We start from the raw sequence: 21,859 nt of genomic DNA, 5'->3' as shown, positions 1-21,859 counted from the left end.
CTATCTTCCCCCGACCAACACTATCTAGTAGTATATCGAATATTCTGAGTTTCAGTGAGATCACCTCCATTCAACTAAACTCCAACGAGTACAGGCCCAGAGCCAACAAATGCTCCTCATATGTTAACCCTTTCATTCCTGGAATAATTCTTGTGAAACTCCTCTGGACCCTCTCCAATGCAAGTACATTTTTCTTAGATAAGGGGCCCAAAACTGCTCATAATAATCCAATGCTTTATAAAGCCTTAGCATTACATCCTTGCTCTCAGAGCCTTCTCAAAATGTATGCAAAAATTCCCTCCCTCACCACTGACTCAACCTTCAAACTAACCTCCAGGAAATCGTACATGAGGAATTCCAAGTCCCTTTGCACCTCTGACTTTTGAATTTTCTCCCCACTTAGAAAATAGTCTATGCCTCTATTTGTTCTTCCAAAAGGCATGACCATACACTTTCCTACACTATATTCCACCTGCTACTTCTTTGCCCATTCTTCTAATCTGTCCAAGGCTTCTGCAGGCGCTCTGCTTTTTCCAACACCAGCTGCCCCTCCACAGGTCTTCATATCATTTACAACTTTGGCCACAAAGCCATAAATTCCATCATGCAAATCATAGATATAACAAGAAAAGGACCAACAGCAACCACTGTGGAATACCATGAGTCAACCAGAAAAAGTTCCCTTTATTCGCACTTTTTGGCTGGCAGGCAGGAGCAGCCTCATGTGCAACATTTTACAAAAGGCGTTCTGAAAATCCAAATAAACAATCAGCCTTCAACCTGATGGCATGAATATTGACTTCTCTAACTTCCGTAAATATCCCTCCTCCCCCTTGTACCACATCATATCCCTTTTGCCAATCACCTGTCCAGCTCTTGGCTCCATCCCTCCCCCTCCTGTCTTCTCCTATCATTTTGGATCTCCCCCTCCCACTTTCAAATCTCTTACTAGCTCTTCTGTCAGTTAGTCCTGACGAAGGGTCTCGGTCTGAAACGTGGACTGTACCTCTTCCTAGAGATGCTGCCTGGCCTGCTGCCTTCACCAGCAACTTTGATGTATGTTAACCAGAATCAGAATCAGGTTTATTATCACTAGCATGTGACGTGAAATTTGCAGCTGTTCAATGCAATACATAATATAGAAAAATAATAAATAAAATAAAAATGATTAATAAGTAAGTAAATCAATTATGGTCTACGTATATTGAATAGAATAAAAAATGCACAAAACTGAAAACTGTATATTTTAAAAAGTGAGGTTGTGTCCAAGGGTTCAATGTCCATTTAGGAATCAAATGGCAGAAGGGAAGAAGCTGTTCCTGAATCGCTGAGTGTGTGCCTTCAGACTTCTGTACCTCCTACCTGATGGTAACAGTGAGAAAACAGCATGCCCTGGGTGCTGGAGGTCCTTAATCATGGACGCTGCCTTTCTGAGACATCACTCCCTGAAGATGTCCTGGGTACTTTGTAAGCTAGTATCCAAGATGGAGCTGACTAGATTTACAACCCTCTGCAGCTTCTTTCAGTCCTGTGCAGTAGCCCCCTTGCCCCCCCCCCATAGCAGACAGTGGTGCAGCCTGTCAGAATGCTGTCCATGGTACATCTATAGAAGTTTTTGAGTGCATTTGTTGACATGCCAAATTTCTTCAAACTCCTAATAAGGTATAGCCACTGTCTTGCCTTCTTTATAAATGCATCGATATGTTGGGACCAGGTTAGATCCTCAGAGATCTTGACACCCAGGAACTTGAAACTGCTCACTGTCTCCACTTCTCATCCCTCTATGAGGCTTGGTATGTGTTTCTTCGTCTTACCCTTCCCGAAGTCCACAATCAGCTCTTTCGTCTTATTGATGTTGAGTGCCAGTTTGTTGCTGCGGCACCACTCCAGTAGTTGGCATATCTCACTCCTGTACGCCCTCTCATCACCACCTTTTACCGACAATGGTTGTATCGTCAGCAAATATATAAATGGGTGCCTAGGCGCAACTCAAGTAGCAGTAGTACTTTCAATGGATACGATTAAGTATTTCCGTTTCGGCCTGATAAAAAGCACAACTGCTTCCAAGGTCAGTACAGTCAACAAAAGTGTCTTAATGCATTTAAACAAACTGTCGCTGCTTAAAACTGACAGAATCAACATCCATTAGCTCTCCTTTGTCTATCCTGCCTGTTATTTCCTCAAAGAATTCCAACAGATTTGTCAACCAAGATTCCCCCTCAAGGACACTATGCTGACTTTGGCTCATTTTATCATATCCCTCTAAGTACCCTGAAACCTTATTCTTAATTACGGGCTCCAACACCTTCCCAACCACTGAAACCAGATGAACTGGTCTACAATTTCCTTTCTTCTACCCCTCTCCCTTCTTAAAGAGTGGAGAAATTTGCAATTTTCCAGTCCTCCAGAACCATTCCAGAATCTTGATTCTTGAAAGATCATAACTAAAACTTCCTCAATCTCTTAAGCCACTTCTTTCAAAACCCTAGGGTGTAGTCCATCTGGTCCAGGTGACTTGCAGTATCTACCTTCAGACCTTTCAGCTTCTCAAGCACCTTCTCCTTAGAACTACGGTCACTTCTACCCCCGACACTCAAATTTGTAGCATACTGATAGTGTCTTCCACAATGAAAACTGAAGCAGAATACTTATTAACTTTGTCTGCCTTTTTTTGTCCCCCATTACTACCACTCTAGCATCATCTTTCAGTGGTTCAATATCAACTCACACCCCTCTTATTCTTTATACAGAACATCAAAAAAAACCTTTTGGTGTCCTCTTTGGCTCCTTACCTCAATATTTCATCTTTATTCTCCTTATGCAGGTTCCAAAACCTTGGACATCTCCAAAGTGCCGATTGCACAAACTCCAACTCCAACCTTCCTCAGGGATCACTTCCTACCCAACTCCATTGTCCATTCATCCCTCCCGGCACTTATCTATGCAAACGGAACACCCAGAGGCCACCAAGTTTGATTCCACTTCCCATTCAGATATGTTTATCTATGGCCTCCTCCACTGTCATGATGAGGCCACACTTAGGTTGGAGGCACAACAGCTTATATTCTGCCTGGCCAGCCTCCAACCTGATGGCATTTCCATTGATTTCTTCAATTTCCAGTTATCCCCCCCCTTCACCTTTCCTCATCCCTTTTACCCTCTCTTACCTTATCTTCTTGCCCACCTATCACCTCCCTCTGGTGCTCCCCCACCTTTTCTTTCTTCCATGGCCTCCTGTCCACTTCTATCAAGCTCCCCCTTCTCCAGCCCTGTATCTCTTTCACCAATCAGCTTCCCAGCTCTTTACTTCATCCCTTCCCCTTCAGGTTTCACTGAGCATCTTGTGTTTCTCTCTTCCCTCCCCCCACCTTTTAAATCTACTACTCAGCCTTTTTTCTCCAGTCCTGCTGAAGGGTCTTGGCCTGAAACATTAACTGTACTTTTTTTCATAGATTCTGCCTGGCCTGCTGAGTTCCTCCAACATTTTGTGTGTATTGCTTGGACTTCCAGCATCTGCAGATTTCTCTTTCTTATTTTTTCCTTGTAGCCTTTTCTGTTGCCTTCTGTTGGTTTTTAAGTATCCCAGTCTTCCAACTTTTTCCACTAGTGTTTGCTATATTACATGTCCTTTCTTTTCCTAGCAGCATAGAGAAGTACATACAGCACAGAAGGCGGCCCTTTGGCTCATCTAATCCATGTCAAAAACATTTAAACTGCCTACTTTTATCGACCTGCAATGGGACCGGGGCCATGGACTTTCATGCCCCTATCATCCTTGTACCTATCCAAAGTTGTAATAAATGTTGAAATCCAGTTGCATGCACCACTTGTGCTGGCAGTCCATTCCACACGCTCATGACCCTTCACAACCCTGGTTGTAGACGGGTCATATTCTGCATGGAGGTCGGTCACCAGTGGAGTGCCTCAGGGATCTGTTCTGGGACCCTTACTCTTCGTGATTTTTATAAATGACCTGGATGAGGAAGTGGAGGGATGGGTTAGTAAGTTTGCTGATGACACAAAGGTTGGAGGTGTTGTGGATAGTGGGGAGGGCTGTCAGAGGTTACAGCGGGACATTGGTAGGATGCAAAACTGGGCTGAGAAGTGGCAGATGGAGTTCAACCCAGATAAGTGTGAAGTTGTTCATTTTGGTAGGTCAAATATGATGGCAGAATATAGTATTAATGGTAAGACTCTTGGCAGTGTGGAGGATCAGAGGGATCTTGGGGTCCGAGACCATATGACACTCAAAGCAGCTGCACAGGTTGACTCTGTGGTTAAGAAGGCATACGGTGTATTGGCCTTCATCAATCGAGGAATTGAATTTAGGAGCTGAGAGGTAATGTTGCAGCTATATAGGACTATGGTGAGACCTCACTTGGAGTACTGTGCTCAGTTCTGGTTGCCTTACTACAGGAAGGATGTGGAAGCCATAGAAACGGTGCAGAGGAGATCTACAAGGATGTTGCCTGGATTGGGGAGCATGCCTTATGAGAATAGGTTGAGTGAACTTGGCCTTTTCTCCTTGGAGTGACAGAGGATGAGAGGGGACCTGATAGAGGTATATTAGATGATGAGAGGCATTGATTGTGTGGATAGTCAGAAGCTTTTTCCCATTGCTGAAGTGGTTGCCACAAGAGGACACAGGTTTAAGGTGCTGGGGAGTAGGTACAGAGGAGGTGTCAGGGGTAAGTTTTTCACTCAGAGAGTGGTGAGTGCATGGAATGGGCTGCCGGCAACGGTGGTGGAGGTGGATACGATAGGATCTTTTAAGAGACTTTTAGGTAGGTACATGGAGATTAGTGAAATAGAGGGCTATGGGTAAGCCTAGTAATTTCTAAATTAGGGACATGTTTGGAACAACTTTGTGGGCCGAATGGCCTGTATTGTGCTGTAGGTCCTCTGAGTGAAGAAGTTTCTCCTGGTGTTCCTCTTAAACTTCTCACCTTTCCCCTTAATCCATGACCTCTGGTTATAGTCCCACCCAACCTCAGTGGAAAAAGCCCACTTGCATTTACCCTACCTATAGCCCTCATATTTTGTAAACCTCTGTCAAATCTCCCCTCAAGTCTTCTACATTCTAGGGAACAAGGTCCTATCCTTTTCAACCTTTCCCTACAACTCAGGTACTCCAAACCCAACAACATCCTTTTAAATTTCCTCCATACTCTCTCAACTCTATTTACATCTTTCCTGCCCTTCACTGACCAAAACTGCACACAATACTCCAAATTAGGCCTCACCAACGTCTTATACAACTTCAACACAACACCCCATCTCCTGTACTCAATACTTTGATTTATGAAGGCCAAAATGCCAAAAGCTTTCTTTATGACCCTACCTACCAGGGACTCCACTTAAAATAAATTATGGACCCGTATGCTAAATTCAACCACACTCCTCAGTGCCCTACTGTTCACTGTGCAAAACCTGCACTGGTTGATCCCATTGGTGCAACACCTTGCATTCGTCTGCATTAAATTGTCTTCCCCTCCCCCTTTCAAATCTCTTACTATCCCTTCTTTCAGTTAGTCCTGACGAAGGGTCTCGGCTTGAAACGTCGACTGTACCTCTTCCTATAGATGCTGCCTGGCCTGCTGCGTTCACCAGCATTTTGTGTGTTGCTTAAATTGCATCTGCCATTTTTCAGTCCATTTATGCAGCTGATGCCAATCTCTATGCAAACTCTGAAAGTCTTCCTTGCTGTCCACTACAGCCCCCATCTTGTTGTCATCCATAAATTTACTGACCAAGTTAACCACATTATCATCCAGATCATTGATATAGAAGACAAACAACAGTGGACCCAGCACTGATCCCTGCGGCACTCCACTAGCCACAGGCCTCCAGAAAGAGAGGCAACCATCCCCTACTATTCTCTGGCTTCCCCCTCAAAGCCAATGTGTAATCCAATTTACTACTTCATCTTGAATACTGAGCCACTGAACCTTCTTGACCAACCTCCGATGCGGGACCTTATCGAATGCCTTGCTAAAATCCACATAGACAACATCCACTGCCTTGCCTTCATGAACTTGCCTGGTAACTTCCTTGAGAAATTCTAAGATCGGTTAGACATGATTTACCACACACAAAGCCTTGTTGTCTATCCTTAATCAGTCCATGTTTATCTAAGTACTTATATACCCGGTGCCTCAGAATACCTTCCCAAATAACTTTCCCACAACTACTGTCAGACTCTCCAGCCTATAATTTCCCAGTTTATGTTTAGGGCCTTTTTTAAACAGTGGAACAACATTGGCAATCCTCTGGTACCCTTCCTGTCACTAAGAATTATTTAAATATCTCTACTCGGGCCCCAGCAATTTCTACACTTGCCTCTCATAGGGTCCGAGAGACATCTTGTCAGGCCCTAGGGATTTATCCACCCTGATTTGCCTCAGGATAGTAAACACCTCTTGATCTGTAATCTGTACAAGGTTCATGCAATTGATGCCATTTTGCCTCACTTCTATAGACTTTGTGTTCATCTCCTGAATAAATACAGATACAGAAAAAAAATTATTTAAGATCTCCCCCATCTGTGTTGGCTCCACACATGGATTACCATTCTGGTCTTCCAGAGGACCAATTTTATCCCTTGCAATCCTTTTGCTCTTAACATATCTGTAGAATCCCTTAGGATTCTCCTTCACCCTGCTAGGGAAACCTCATGCCTTGCCAAAGAGGAATATTTCACTATCCTGTCTGGCATCCCCGCTGTCCTAGCTGAGCAAATGTAAAGAAGGAAGGGGGGTGGTGAAGGTCTACCTACAGCTTTTTTTTTTCCACTTTCTCTGACTGAAGCCTCAAAGAGCTAAAACCTCAAAATCACCACTCTTAATTCTATCCACTGTGCTTGCCCCCACTTTCCTTTAATTTGTTCCTGCTAATCAAGGCCAAACACCAACTGGTCACTGGTCAAAGCTCCAAAAAAAAAAAAAAGCTGCCTCAAGTTTCTGCCTTTTTTCTACTCCATTAGCAAACCTGAGTGAAATTCCTTCCTTTCAAGCTTCTGATCTCCCAAACAGTCACTGGTCAATGCTCCAAGAAAAACAAGTTTGCCACAGTCAGAGGGATACTTCTTAGGATGCAACTTGAAAGCTAGAGAGCCCTGACTTACAATCCCTCTCCATGTCCCTGGGTTGCCATCAAATCACTCAGGCACCAGCATGTTCAGATGCTCAGGAAGTTGGGTGACAGCAGGGGTTTGCTGACTCAGCCGGATGATCTCAGTGAGCATCTGCAGGGCAGTCAAGATCTACTGAAGCACACACTCTATTTACTGTAGCGTCCTAACTCATCAGCATTGTCCAAAATGCTATACTCTGCTGAGTAGGGTACATATTTTGCTGTCTCTCACACAAACTATCCGATATACTGATATTGATCTCAAGACTAAGTGAAAACAAAACAGAGGGAATTTAAATGGAGAAACAAAACAAGGCACAGGTGCACTGATATCTGAAACGAGACACAGGTGGTAATAATCAACTCATAATCAGGGATGGAGGAACGTCAGAGCCTGGATGTTTCCTGTGCCCTCTGGTGATCAGTCTGAAGTATGACACATTTGTGTGTGGTGAAATATTGTTTAACCTGTAAGGGCTGTCTTAAGCTACTTAGCAATGTGAAAATTATCTCTGGTATCTGGATTTGGTGGTGGGGGCTTCAGATTTTATACACATCTGCTCTACAAACTATCCAACATATTGATAGTAAGTAATAACCATGAAAAGTGCTTCAACTTCTCAAACTTTGAACTGGCTGCCATAATACCCATTGCCTTCTGTCTCATATCTATTAAAACTGATTTTAAGGAGGATATGAGTCAAGAGAAGCTGGAATGTTAAAGTGTGATAACAGAGAAAATTGTATATTTCCATGTTACTAATTTGACATAACTTTCATTAAACATGTTCATAGATATACTACATGTTCATTGTAGGATAAACCTGAGAGGATAATGCAAGTAAAGAATTACCAAAGGCTAGCGGACCATTCCTGCTTTGTTCCTAGCTATGTGTCCTCGTGAGAAGAGGAAGTGAGCAATTTGAGAGAACACTCTTCACCTGGCCTTTGCTACAGGGACCATGCATGCAGCAAGAGAAAAGCATACTCAAATTAAAATGACACACATCAAAGTTGCTGGTGAACACAGCAGGCCAGGCAGCTTCAAAGGGTCTCGGCCTGAAACGTCGACTGCACCTCTTCCTACAGATGCTGCCTGGCCTGCTGCGTTCACCAGCAACTTTGATGTGTGTTGCTTGAATTTCCAGCATCTGCAGAATTCCTGTTGTTTGCATTCAAATTAAAATGAACTTACTTTTAACCCAATCCCTAATGTATTTATAATGATATTCATTGCCAGGTGTCATTCTTGCCACGCACACAGATTTATTATCTTGTTCAAAGTTTCAGCCAGCCTGGTAGTGAAGGTACAAAGTTCTACAGTTTGTGACCTATGTATTGCATACTCTCATTTCTGCCTGATTATTCAAATGAACATTCTCTGATTAAAACCACATTTACAACTATTTAGATAAGAACCATAAAAATCTCTGAAGGTGATGTGACCCCAATTTCATTCTAACCTTTTTATCAATAACCCTCAACAAACAAATATTTTCCATGGAATTTTTCATGCCTTCAATGAAATGTCCCAAGCTTGTTATTTTGCTATTCCAATGATTTAAATCCAAAACTTTATATACAAAAGACTTAAAATAAAAGAATTGATTAGCTATTTAAACCAATCCTCACTGTGACACAGACTCTGGATTCATAAATAGATATTTTCAGACTTAGTATTGGAGCCAAGTATTTTTACCTCTCCCATTCCACTCTTGAAAATCGGGGGAGCTAAGGGTGGGGATAACATCCTTAATCTTCAGAAACACCATTCTAGGTCTGGAAACCAGTTTTCCCAGTGAGATTAAGTGCATGTTATCAAGGCAACAGCTGGATTCTGGTGACACTACTTACAGAGTCTTGAGCTTCTGATTTTATTAGCTATATGCAATTGAGTTTTCGAGCACTGAAATCTACTTGGGCCATCATATGTGTGTTGACCTTCTATTAATCCTATTTTTCTGCCCTTTCAATAGCAACAACAAACTTTGCTCCACTTTCACCTATGATAGAACCTTGTAGTTCTTTAAAGATAAGCAGACCATATAGTGTTCAGCACCCCATATCATTGTTACTGTTTCAGGACGATCTCAAGGTCTGCATTTGAGGAAACACCTGCAGTCAGAAAACTAAAATCAATCTTGATATCAAGGTAAGGTGTAGCTTTTATTTATTATGCCTGTGATGTACTTCAAATGAGCACTACAATTTCAGAATCACAATCAGATTCAGAATCACTTTATTGCTAATATGTAAAACATACAAGAATTGATTGTGGTTCTCTGCCAAGCATAAAACACAAGAGCATACAGACAAAAACAGGTGAGGCAGGCGAGGAAAGATCTGAGATTTGATCCATTTAAGGGCCAAGCTGAATTGGACAGGTTGGGTGTTGGCCTTATCAAGGCGATGGAACTAGAGCCTAAGGGTGAGGAACGACCTGAGGTTTGGACAACTTCAGCGAAGAGCCAGATTAAAATGGTGGGTTGTTGGAGTTGGAAGTGAGAAATGAGCCAGTTCGGCTTGCTACTCTGTGGGGTTTGCTGGAGCCTGTGCTGGACTGAGGCCTACTGAATTGGCTTCTGTGTATTTCTAAATCTATTGTAATAATGTCTGGTGTTGTGAACTTCAGTTCCGAATGCTGTTTACTTGCTTTATTGTTTGCACAATTTTTTTTCACTCTGTATATAGGGTATTTGATGGTCTTCTTTTGTTTTTCATGGTTTCTGTGGGGGTTCTTTGTTTCAAGGCTACCTGTAAGAAGACGAATATACATACTTTGATAATGCATGTACTTTGAACTTTGAATACCAGACAACTGGTATGTAGTTTGAACTTTGAATACCGTACAACACTATACAACAACAACTTACAAGGGAATAATGCAAACAGCCATGCACAATCAACAATTAGCAGAATGGTCACATGCACAAATGTCAGTAATCAAATAAGTATGAACATATGAACAGACTCAATAATTATCAACAGAACAAGGACAACAGGAAGGACCAGAATTGATTGTGGTTCTCTCCCAAGCATAAAACACAAGACAATACAACCAAAAACAGGTGAGGAGAGAAAAGATTTGAGGTTAGATCAATTTAAGAACCGAGCTAAATTGAATATTGTGCAGGGACAGTTAGGGTATATTCAAGTAATTTGGTCTCAAAATATCCATCAGATATGTGCATTACCAGCACTTTTGTCTCCTTACATGTTCCAAAATGCATAGTCACAAATTCAAATGTGTCCAAGCAATAATATTTGCAATTATAAATGTTTTAATGTACTTTGTTTCATAAGGTGTACTGTGATAACAATTTGGTCCTAACTATCAGATGCTACCTCATCCACATTATTGTCCATCGGTCCATAGTCACCTATGCACGATGCTGACCGCCACACGAGAGTCAGGACATGATTGTTCTGGAGAGGGTGCAGAATTGATTCACCAATTTGTTACCTGGCATGGAATATTTTATTTAGAAGAGAGAATGATTAGACTGAGTTTACTTTGCTTGAAGCAGAAGAGATTGCGGGGAAACCCAATAGAGATATATAAAAGTATGACATGTTTAGTTAGGAAAGTTAGCAAGAAACTTTTCCCCAATGTTGAGATGTCTAAGGCCAAAAAGTGAAAGTTTTATGTGAAGAGTAAGAAGTTTAGAGGGAACCTGAGGGAAAATTCTTCACTGAGATAGTGCCAAAATCTGGAATGCAAAGCCTGAGAAGTGGTGGAAGTATATACTATAACATTTAAGAAGAATCTGTATGAGTACTTGAATCACCAAAGCATAATAAGCAACAGACCAAGTGCTGGTAAATGGGGTTACCTGATAGCTAGCATGGATGCAGTAGGTCAAAGGGCGTTTCCTGTGCTGTTTGACTGACTGAGTCAATCACACCTGCATCTGTTTCAGATCTTTGGAGAAATTAGAAATACTGAAACCACGATCAAATAGTGGACTGTTGTCTGTGGCACTTATGAGTAGGCTCCAGTTTGCCTTTGCCTTTATTCATCATACTTGGATCATCTGAAGCCCCTTTTCCATGGAATATAACTTTTCAAAAAAACTGAAAAAATATAAGAATATTCTCACTTGTTTCTCTAATGGAAGAATGTTATTTCCTTCACCATTACAGACACTTCCAATTCTAATGGTAGCATTACTTTAATCCCTTGCTTCCCTAATCTCTTTGCCTTTGTTCTTGGTCATTCAATGTCTTCTCAATCCACCATAGGTTGCGGGTGTAAGTATGAATGTCACCGTCACTAATAGTGCTAAAAGAAATTGCTTACTCTGTTTTAGAAGAAAGCACTAAAACTCATGTCATACTCTACCAGGTACTTGGTTTGAGAACCATCAAGACTGGGGTTAGAAGGTAACATCTTTCCCAACGAGCAAATATTTTCTTCAAATTCACTTTCTTGTGAGCATTAAATACTCAGTCACTCATAATGGATTGTCATACTTGTCAATGTTTATTTGCTGCATGTATTATTTGATTGGCTTTTCTTCAAGAATAGAGTTCTGCCAAGATGAATTTACTGACATTAGGTAGGAGTAGGAAACTGGCCCATTACATGAATGTACACCAAACACTATGCCCTCAATATCATACTGAAAAGATTTTCCATCAAATATGTTGCAATGATAGCAAATTATCAGCAAAGGACTGCCAAGGGAACTCGCAGAATCATGCCAACAAAGGAATGAGTAACAATTTGTAATTATCCTTGAAGTCAGTGCAGAATATTCAGAGGTTCTTTACCTGGACTACCAGAGAACATGTATCGTTGTTGCTTCACCAGCTATGTGCTTGAAGGCATCCAGAGTCCTATAGAATCTCAAGGAAGATGTAGTAACTACAAGATGCTTTGAAAAGTTATCTAATTAATGTACCATGAAATTGGACTATGATTTTTTTTTGTATAGCCTTAAGGGAACTGATTTAGTTTAAACAGTATACACACATTTTTAGTGAATCTCACAGTCAGCCAGGTTAGTAAAAGCTGCAGCACCAATGATAGTTTCACATAAATTTTTTACTGCTTTCAAGTGAGTTGCTTTGTGAGTGGTTGGAACATGATAAGCCATCTTAAAGGAGAAAGGCTGAAGGTAAGATTTATGGTCAGGGGAATGACAAGGTAAAAACTACATCCTCAATCATCTTCTCACTAATCAAACTAGAGGTTGAGGAGGATGTGAGGCATGAGAAGTAGGACTAAATTTGAGCATACTATCATCTTCAATTCACCCCCACTGGCTATGGATTCTGTGAGAGCCATTGCTATATTGGCCAACGTTTTCTCCTTCAGAGTTACTGCTGATGGGTTATCTTGTCCTCTGTCACTTCTCTTGATGCTGATATTGATGGTATTCCACCACAATCTGCAAAAAATGAAATATGTTAGTGACTCTCACACTATTTATTAGGGTGGTGCTTCTGTACAGTTGAATAATTGTTTGTGAGGATCTGGTGGGGAATCTGGCTAGAAATAGATAGTTTGGTCAATCTAAGTTCTGAGTCTGACAAAATCAATTTTATTTCTTTCAAAATAATTTAAAGAAAGTTAATGACAATATTCAAACAAAGTATGTTGAAACAGGTTTTGCATGATTGCAAGAGGGAGAAAGCATAGGATTAAAAGATATTGTATCCAGTAATGACAGGGCAGTTGCTATCATCATACAATATATATGGCTCATTCCTGTTCCAAATGTACCTGTCAGGAGACTGGGAAGGGGACATAAGCAAGAAATTTAACAAACACAAAGAACATTGAACAGAAGTCTAAGAACAAACTATTAAAGGTTATTTTTTTAGAATAATTGTTAAAAAAAACTATGAGTTCAATTCTTAGAAAACTATTAAACAAAATACAGTACTTGAAAATAATTTATTCAGTTAACATTACAGGTTTCCCCCGCCATCTGAAGATAGAGCGTTCCTATGAAACGGTTCGTAAGCCGGAATGTCGTAGAACGAAGAAGCGATTACCATTTATTTATATGGGAAAAATTTGTGAGCGTTCGCAGACCCAAAAATAACCTACCAAATCATGCCAAATAACACATAAAACCTAAAATAACAGTAACATATAGCAAAAGCAGGAATGATATGATAAATACCCAGCCTATATAAAGTAGAAATACTTTTCCACAATCATTACTGCACCGTTCTCCGTAGCAAAAATCTCACGCAAGCGCCGTCGGCAGAAAATCTCACGCAAGCGCCGTCGGCAGAAAATCTCACGCAAGCGCTGTTGGCAAAAACACGGCACAAGCGCTCCCCAGTAACCTTTAAGCTATGAAGCTGCCAAATCATACCAAATATCACATAAAAATACACAGCCGATATAAAGTAGAAATAATGTATGTACAGTGTAGTATCACTTACTGCAATTGGTTCAGCGTCGAGCACACTGATGATGGTGTGTTAGACTGAGTCGTCGCAGGTTGGGTGGTGCAGTGGCCCCCACCCTCCAGGCCGCCGACAGATACTGAACCGCGAAGCATGCAGGGGTACAGCGGTAGCCGGGAGGCATCCAGCACATCTTTAAGAAAAAAGCCAAAATAAACCTGCTAATTAATTACGTGTCGGGCGGCACCTAATTAATTAGCATGTTTATTTCGGCTTTTTTCTTAAAGATGTGCTGTATACCTCCCGGCTACCGCTGCATTCTCCGCGAATCGCGGGCTGGTGGGACACAGAGGTGTCATCTCATCGTCTACTTCCATTAGAGCAGGCAGCTCACCTTCTCCTATGACTGCCTGCCTCGATGTCGAAGGTCGAGGTGCGTCGTCTGCTATGGCTGATGTGGAAGGCTTGCTTGACTGCTGAGCCTCATGCATTTTTCTATCACTCAGTTCTTTGTAAGGACTCAAACCATCCTGCAAATATCCCATAAACCTACATACCCTTTCAAAATTAAAGTTGTACTTTATCATTGCACCGAAAATCTCATGCAGTTGCTTCACGTTCAGTTCCTGGACCACTTCACTTTCGGTCCGTTCACTACTGTATTCAGTTTCAGTTGTTATCCTTTCCTCTTCCAATTGCATCAGCTCTTCACCTATCAGTTCTTGGTCATGGGAGGCCAAAACCTCTTCAACATCATGTTCATCAGCTTCCACAAGCCAAACTCACTTCATCCTTGCTTCGTTCACCACGATTGAAACGCTTAATTATGTCTAGTTTTACGCCAAATGTAACACCCTTACGAGCTCTTTTTGACTTTTCTGATACCATAGAACTCATCTTGCAAATGGCTGCTCATAGGCACGTGTTTAAGCATGCCGGCGAGAATGCAGTTCCGAATCCAGGGGACAGTGGCTGCTCGGTGCGCGCGGCGCGCTGCCTTTTATCGCGCGCTGCTTTTTTTTCGTAACAGTGAAAACCCCTTCTGAAAGCGAAAACAGGGTACTAATGTAGGTCTTTCGTAACAGTGAGGTTTCGTAAAGCGAACGTTCGAAAAGCAGGGGACACCTGTATTGTATTATTAAGAATCCTCGCAGCGCACAGCTCTCCAGTGAAATGATATTATATCTGTTAGATAGGGGCCATGGAGAATTCTGATTTGATGAAGACAGACGTGAGAAGCAGAGGCACATCTGGAGAAATTTCTGAAATGCCTGGTTCGCTGCTGTTGTTACTGTGCGATTGAGAATATCCGGAGGGTAGGCCCCAAATTCCCCAGCTTTGCCTGCTGCTGGCGACCAAGACTGAGGTCGAAACGTTCGGATAGAGATGGTGCTCGGTACTCAGTGTCGGAGGGCTGATCAGAGCTCGAAGTTTTCGGATGACTCAGAGTCGGACTGTGGTTGGGCATGGCAGGGAGAGTTTTCTTCCTTCTCCCGTCTGCGTGAGATGTGGGACTTACGAGAGACTTCAAGCTTTTTTACTGTGCCATGGATTGTTCTTCATCAAGTTATGGTATTGTTGCACTGTTGTAACTATATGCTATAATTATGTGGTTTTGTTAGTTTTTCAGTCTTGGTCTGTCCTTTGTTTTTGTGATATCACACCGGAGAAATATTGTATCATTTCTTAATACATACATTACTAAGTGACAATAAAAGAGGACTGCGTGTCCTCATAATCTAATCTAATCTAATCCTAAACAATGCCCTGGAGTGTCTATCAATGTATTTGCACAATTGGAGCAGGAGGTGAGGTGGAATTAGAATAGACAGGAATGGGTTTAATGCACACAAATTGCACTGTGTCCAAAAGAAATAAAACCAATAAAAGCAATTAATATTTCATTGTTGATGCTGACCAATCTATTTAGAACTATCATTGGTCGTATGCACTCCTGGTCACTCTGGTTTCAGCCAGTTTGAAACATTAGGTTTTTCATTGGAACTAACTGTCATATTATCAACTTTAAAGAGGTTCCTGGAAGGATTATGATTGTTGACTGAACATGAGGGAAATTGAACACAGATCTTAAGCTGAGTATTTAACATTTTAACCTAAGGGTGGTATTAAAAATGTCAGATACTTTTAAAATTACTGAATGACGGAACATGAAATTATAATATGATAATTTTTACTGCAGTTGTCAATGATTAAAGACCGGTGAGCAGCATGCAGTATAGGAAAATGCAGTATGCGTTATTGCATTTCAAAGCCAGTGTTTTATGACAATTCCTATAAGGAATAATGCATTGTTGCATTATTAAATTTACTAAATGCTCAATGCTCAACTGCTCCCAAAGCCTTGTCATTTTTCAGATATCTAATGACCTTTTCTCACTCTTGTTGGCCTGAAATGGCAGTGAGATTCAACCAGATTCTACAGATGCTGGACATTTGAAATAACAGCCCAAAGTGCTGGAAACACTCAAGTGTTTCTTTTGGATCTGAACTCATGGACTTGTATGGTGATGCTGTGCTCAGTGGTAGTCCCCAAAATCTGTATGATTTAGATGGTGTTGGGAGGAAGGTAAGAGAGAGTACCCTAAGTGTAATAGCATATGTCCAACTTTGCATACAATACAAAATTGAATAGCTGAATAGATTTTGAAAAGGATGCACAGGGCCTTTGAGGACTTCCACAGCAAAATATAGAAAGATAGAGTATTTTTTAAATGGAGGGAGATTGAAACTTTTGATGTTTGTAACCATAGGGATGTCCTTGTAATGTGTGTTTAAGATTTAGGAAGGGAAATAGTAAGTTTCCCTTTATTGCAGGAACAAATGAATACATGGGCAAATACATCTTCCTCCAATTACATAGGACTGTGGGGAATTCAAAGTGGAATATAGTGTATAGATCAGTTGTCCCTATCTAGGGAAGTATATACGTCTGTTGGAGTACAATGATGGTTCACCATGCTGTACACTGATGAGCGATTAAGAGTGGACCTATAGTTTTTTGAGTTTGGAAGAATGAGAGCTGACCTCTTTAAAACATGTAGAATTCTTATGGGGATTGACAAAGTTGATGTGGAAATGTGTTTGTTTTCTTTAACTTCACCTATCATCTAAATGAAGAACTATCATTAATTGTCACTCTTCCCTAAATGGATTATTAACTAATCTCTTCTCATCAGACAGCTAGGATAGTTAGTTCCTTAGTGGGATATTCAATGTACAGGTAACAAAAAACATGCAGACTCCAACAATTATCCTCCTAAATACCTTTCCTAATTTGGTTTGACAGTAAATATGCAGATTCAAGTCACCCATGATTACTGTAGTATGCTTGCTATCTGCATCTTTAATTTCCCATTTGAGGGGGATCTCCTACATTACCAGGACTATTTGGAACTCTGTAGACAACTCCTGTCAATGCTTTCTGCCTCTTAGGTCTTCTTAGGTTCAGCCAAATTGACTGTACTGATAATTTCTGAGCATATACCCTTTCACACTTTTGGTTTGGTTTTACATATCCTCTGCTAACATTGCCATCTCATCTCCTTATCATCCTTGAATACACAAGAGACTGCAGATACTGGAAATCGGGAATGACATGAGGGAGCTATGGAAACTTACTGTGTCAGGTGGCACCTATGGAGGGAAATGGACAGCCAATGTCTTGGGTATAGATCCTTAATTAGCAGTCTTTATCATCTTTGTCCGTTCTTTCTACATTTGTAAACATAAAATTCCCTTGGATATTTTAAAGAAGACTAAAGCTCTCAGCTTTTGTCCACACACACATCCCTATAATAACAATTGTATTTTTCTGCTTATGGACTTGTGCTGCTAATTCACCTACCTTACTGCAAATCCTCTACACGTTTTTATAACGCACCTTTAGATTGTCTTTTTAACATATTTGGACATCTTAATGTAATTAAATTGAAATAAAGCCTGAATGAATAATATTTGCAAGTAGTGTTGAGCCATTGGTCTAGCCTTTAACTTAGATTACACTCTAATTTCATGTACTTTAGAACTAAATTGTGTGGGGTTTCTCCTAAATTTATCAATAATTTTGGAGACCAACAGAAAGTTCAGAGAGAGAGAGAGAGTGAAAGGAATATCTTTGCATCATTATCTGGGAATACTTTTGAGAAACTGGGGGAATCAGCTCTGAATTTTGGAGCCAACTCCAAAAGGATAGGATAGTTTACAATTATTTCAGCATCAGGTTTGCCTGAAAATTGTGTATTTAAAAAAAAAAATCACTTAAACCACTGGAATCGGAGGTATGACATAAATATTGAAAATTATTTTGAAGTACCCAAAGAGGCAAATGAACCATTTTGTCTGCCTGCCATGGAGTTATAAAGTCACAAGGCACATAAACTGATTCTTCAACCCAGCAAGATCACAGCAACACATTTACATTAATTACATTTTATTCCACCATACTTCCAAAAATGCCCCAAATTTCAGCAGTCATCTGTAAACTAGGTAATATTTCCAGTGGCCAATTAACCAACCAACCTGCAAATTTTTGGGAAGTTGTAGGAAATCAACCCTGATAATATGGTATTTCCATACAAAAGGGGTGAGGCTTGAACCCATGCCATTTGCACTATAAGACAGCAATGCTACTCATGGTGAAACTGCTGCCTTTTGTACCTGTTGCATGTGTGTCTGATAATATTGCATCATCAGGATGCAGGGTTGGAAGGAAACCAGACTGCATATACGTATCTAAGGTCACCTGCCTTTGACCGTAGGTCACCTGCCTTCAACCTTGGGTCATCTTTCTTTGATTTTAAATAAACTAACTGTTCAAATGTTTCCTCCAGCCACATTAAAGACTACATGGCTACATCTATGATGCAACAATATAGATTTTCCCAGTCCGTTCAGATAGTGAAAATCAATTTTTGAACAAAATTTACCTGATTTATCTGAAAAAAGAAAAAAAGTTTAAAATATACAGATAAAATTCTTATAAAATACAAGTGGTCAAAAGGAACAAAAGCAAACTGTGGAGCAATAGAAAGGTTGAGATATGTAGAAATCACACTTATATCTTTAGGATTTTAGTTAAAGTCAAATTAAGTAGCAGATAGCTGCATTGTGGGGCATTCCTCAGGCAGTGTAAGAGCGATGCTCGATGATTTAAAGTACCTTTGGAAGGTTAGGAAAATATTAGTCTTAATAAGGATTAGCCACCTTTTTAAAAAAATTCAGTTATCTTGTGATTTTATCTGTAATTGTTCAACCATAAGGTTACAATTTTTTAAAGAAATTATCTTTAGGAATCCCCAGCTGTAGTTGCAATGTCTTTGAAGAAAACAACCTCCCCCTCAACGTCGCAAAAACAAAGGAGCTGGTTGTGGACTACAGGAGGAATAGAGACACACTAACTGCTATTGACATCAATGGATCTGGGGTTGAGAGGGTGAATAGCTTTAAGTTCCTCGGCATAAACATCATTGAGGATCTCATGTGGTCTGTATATACCAGCTGTGTGGTGAAAAAGGCAGAACAGTGCCTCTTTCACCTCAGACGGTTGAAGAAGTTTGGTATGGCCCCCCAAATTCAAAGAACTTTCTATAAGGGCACAACTGAGAGTATCCTGACTGGCTGCATCACTGCCTGGTATGGGAACTGTACTTCCCTCAATTGCAGGATGCCTCAGAGAGGAGTACGGACAGCCCAGCACATCTATAGATGTGATCTTTCCACTATTCAGGATATTTACAAAGACAGGTGTGTAAACAGGGTCTGAAGGATCATTAGAGATCTGAGTCACCCCAACCACAAACTGTTCCAGCTGCTACCATCCAGGAATCAGTACCACAGCATGAAAGCCAGGACCAACAGGCTCCAGGACAGCTTTTTCCACCAGGCCATCAGACTGCTTAACTCATGCTGATGCAACTCTATTTATGTTATTTAGACTATGTTGACTATTTATTATAAATTACTATAACTGCATATTGCACATTTGACAGAGACATAACGTAAAGATTTTTACTCCTCGTGTATTGGAAGGATTTAAGTAATAATGTCAATAAAATTTAATTTCATATCCATTAGCACCTGGGTACTCATGGCCAGGGCAGGTTTACTCAGCCAAGTAAATACCATATCAGTGGAAGTAAAACTTTCTAAATTAATAAAATCACAATGTCATAGATATAGGAGCAGAATTAGGCCATTTGGCTCATCGAGTCTGCTCCACAATTTCATCATGACTGATCCAATTTTCCTGCCAGCCACAATCTCCTGCCTTGACCCTGTATCCCTTCATGCCTGACCAATCAAGAATCTATCAACCTTTTCCATAAATATGCATAAAGATTTGACCTCTATATCTGTTTGTGGCAAATAATTCCACAGATTCACCACTCTCTGGCTGAAGAATTTTTTCCTCATCACCATTCTAAAATGATGCTCCTCTATTCTGAGACTATGTCTTCTGGTCTTTAATTCTCCCACTATAGGAAACATCCTCTCTACATCCAGTCAGCAAGGCCTTTCACTATTTGATAGGTTTCAATGTGATCACCCCTCATTCTTTTGAACTATGATGAATACAAGATCAGAGCCATCAAACACTCTTCATAATACAAGCCATTCAGTCCTGGAATCATTTTCGTGAACCTCATTTGAACTCTCTCCAGTATCAGCACATTCTTTCTAAGATAAGAAGCAAAAAACCGTTCAATATACTCCAAGTGAGACCTCACCAGTGCTTTGTAAAGTCTCAACATTACATCCTTGCTTTTATATTCTAATCCTCTTAAAATGACTGCTAACATCACATTTATTTTCCTTACCACAGACTCAACCTGCAAATTAACCTCTAGGGGATCCTACAAAAGGACTCCCAAGTCCCTTTGTGCCTCAGTTTTTTTGTATTCTCTCTTCATTTAGAAATTAGTCATGATGATACACTTCCTGACACTGTATTCCATCTGCCATTTCTTTGCCCATTCTCCCAATCTGTCTAAGTCCTTCTGTAGCTTCTCTATTTCCTCAAAACTACTTGCCCCTCCACTTATCTTCATATCATCTGCAAACTTTGCAACAAAGTAATATATCATCCAAAGCATTAATATAAAACATATAAAGAATCCCAACACACACCCCTGTGGAACGCCACTAGTCACAGGCAGCCAACTAGAAAAGGTTCCCCTTATTCCCACTCTTCGCCTCCTGCCAATCAACTACTGCTTTATCCATGCTAGAACTTTACCATGGGCTAATAGCTTGTTATGTGCCTCATGTGTGGCACCCTCTCAAAGGCCTTCTGAAAATCCAGGTACACGGCATCACGTGATTCTCCTTTGTCTACCCTGCTTGTTACTTCTTCAAAGAATGCCAACAGATTTGTCAGGCAAGACTTTCCCTTGAAACCATGCTGACTACGACCTATTTTATAATGTGCTTCCAAGTACTCTGAAACCTCATCCTTGATAATCAACTCCAACAGCTTCCTAACACTGAGGTCGGACTAACTGGCCTGTACTTTCCTTTCTTCAGCATCGCTTGCTTCTGAAAGCGTGGAGTGACACTTGCAATTTTCCAGTCTTCCAGAACCATTCCAGAATTCTAGTGATTCTTGAAAGATCATTTCTAATTCCTCCAGAATCTCTTCAGCCACCTCTTTCAGAACCCTGGTGTGTACACCATCTGGTCCAGGTGACTTATGTTTTCAGTTTTCCAGAACCTTTTTCCTAGTAATGGTAACTTCACACACTTCATGGGCTCTGACGCCTGGAACTTCCTAGAATTTTAAAATGCTATTCCCGAGCTGAGCAATTAATGTAAGATCAATATTTATATGTTTCCAGCATTACAATGCACTGAATGCTTGTAAAGCCAGGAAGTGTATCTAATCTTGTGTATATTTAAGATTAATAGACAGATAATAAGGCAGGTGACCTCCTGGTTTCCTTTATCCTCATGATGCAGTTTTATCACGCACACATACACACAGAATGGATGTTTCCTAAGGATCTTGGGATGCTTACAAATAATTCTGAACATTCATACGGCTATATTTACATTGAGCTGCCTTTTTAATTTCACCTGATGTGCTCCAGGATACACCCTCTGTAGCTGAACATACTGATAGGTTTGTATGTGTAACTCTTCTGCAAGGCAACTGTGTTCGACATTTTATCAGTTAAAGATAACAAAAAAAGTACATTGGACTTTCAGATATTTGACTAAGCATGTTTGATATTTCACTTGTGAATACCAATGCCAGCTTTTGGATCAATTCTCCAATTAGCTGTTGTGCAATCAACTATGGCATTTTCCACTTTTTTAACCTGAGAGCTTTCTATAATGTATTAAT

This window comes from Mobula hypostoma, chromosome 2 (assembly GCF_963921235.1).
Source record: "Mobula hypostoma chromosome 2, sMobHyp1.1, whole genome shotgun sequence".
Classification (NCBI taxonomy): Eukaryota; Metazoa; Chordata; class Chondrichthyes; order Myliobatiformes; family Myliobatidae; genus Mobula; species Mobula hypostoma.
Note: the sequence above shows the minus strand (reverse complement) of the source record.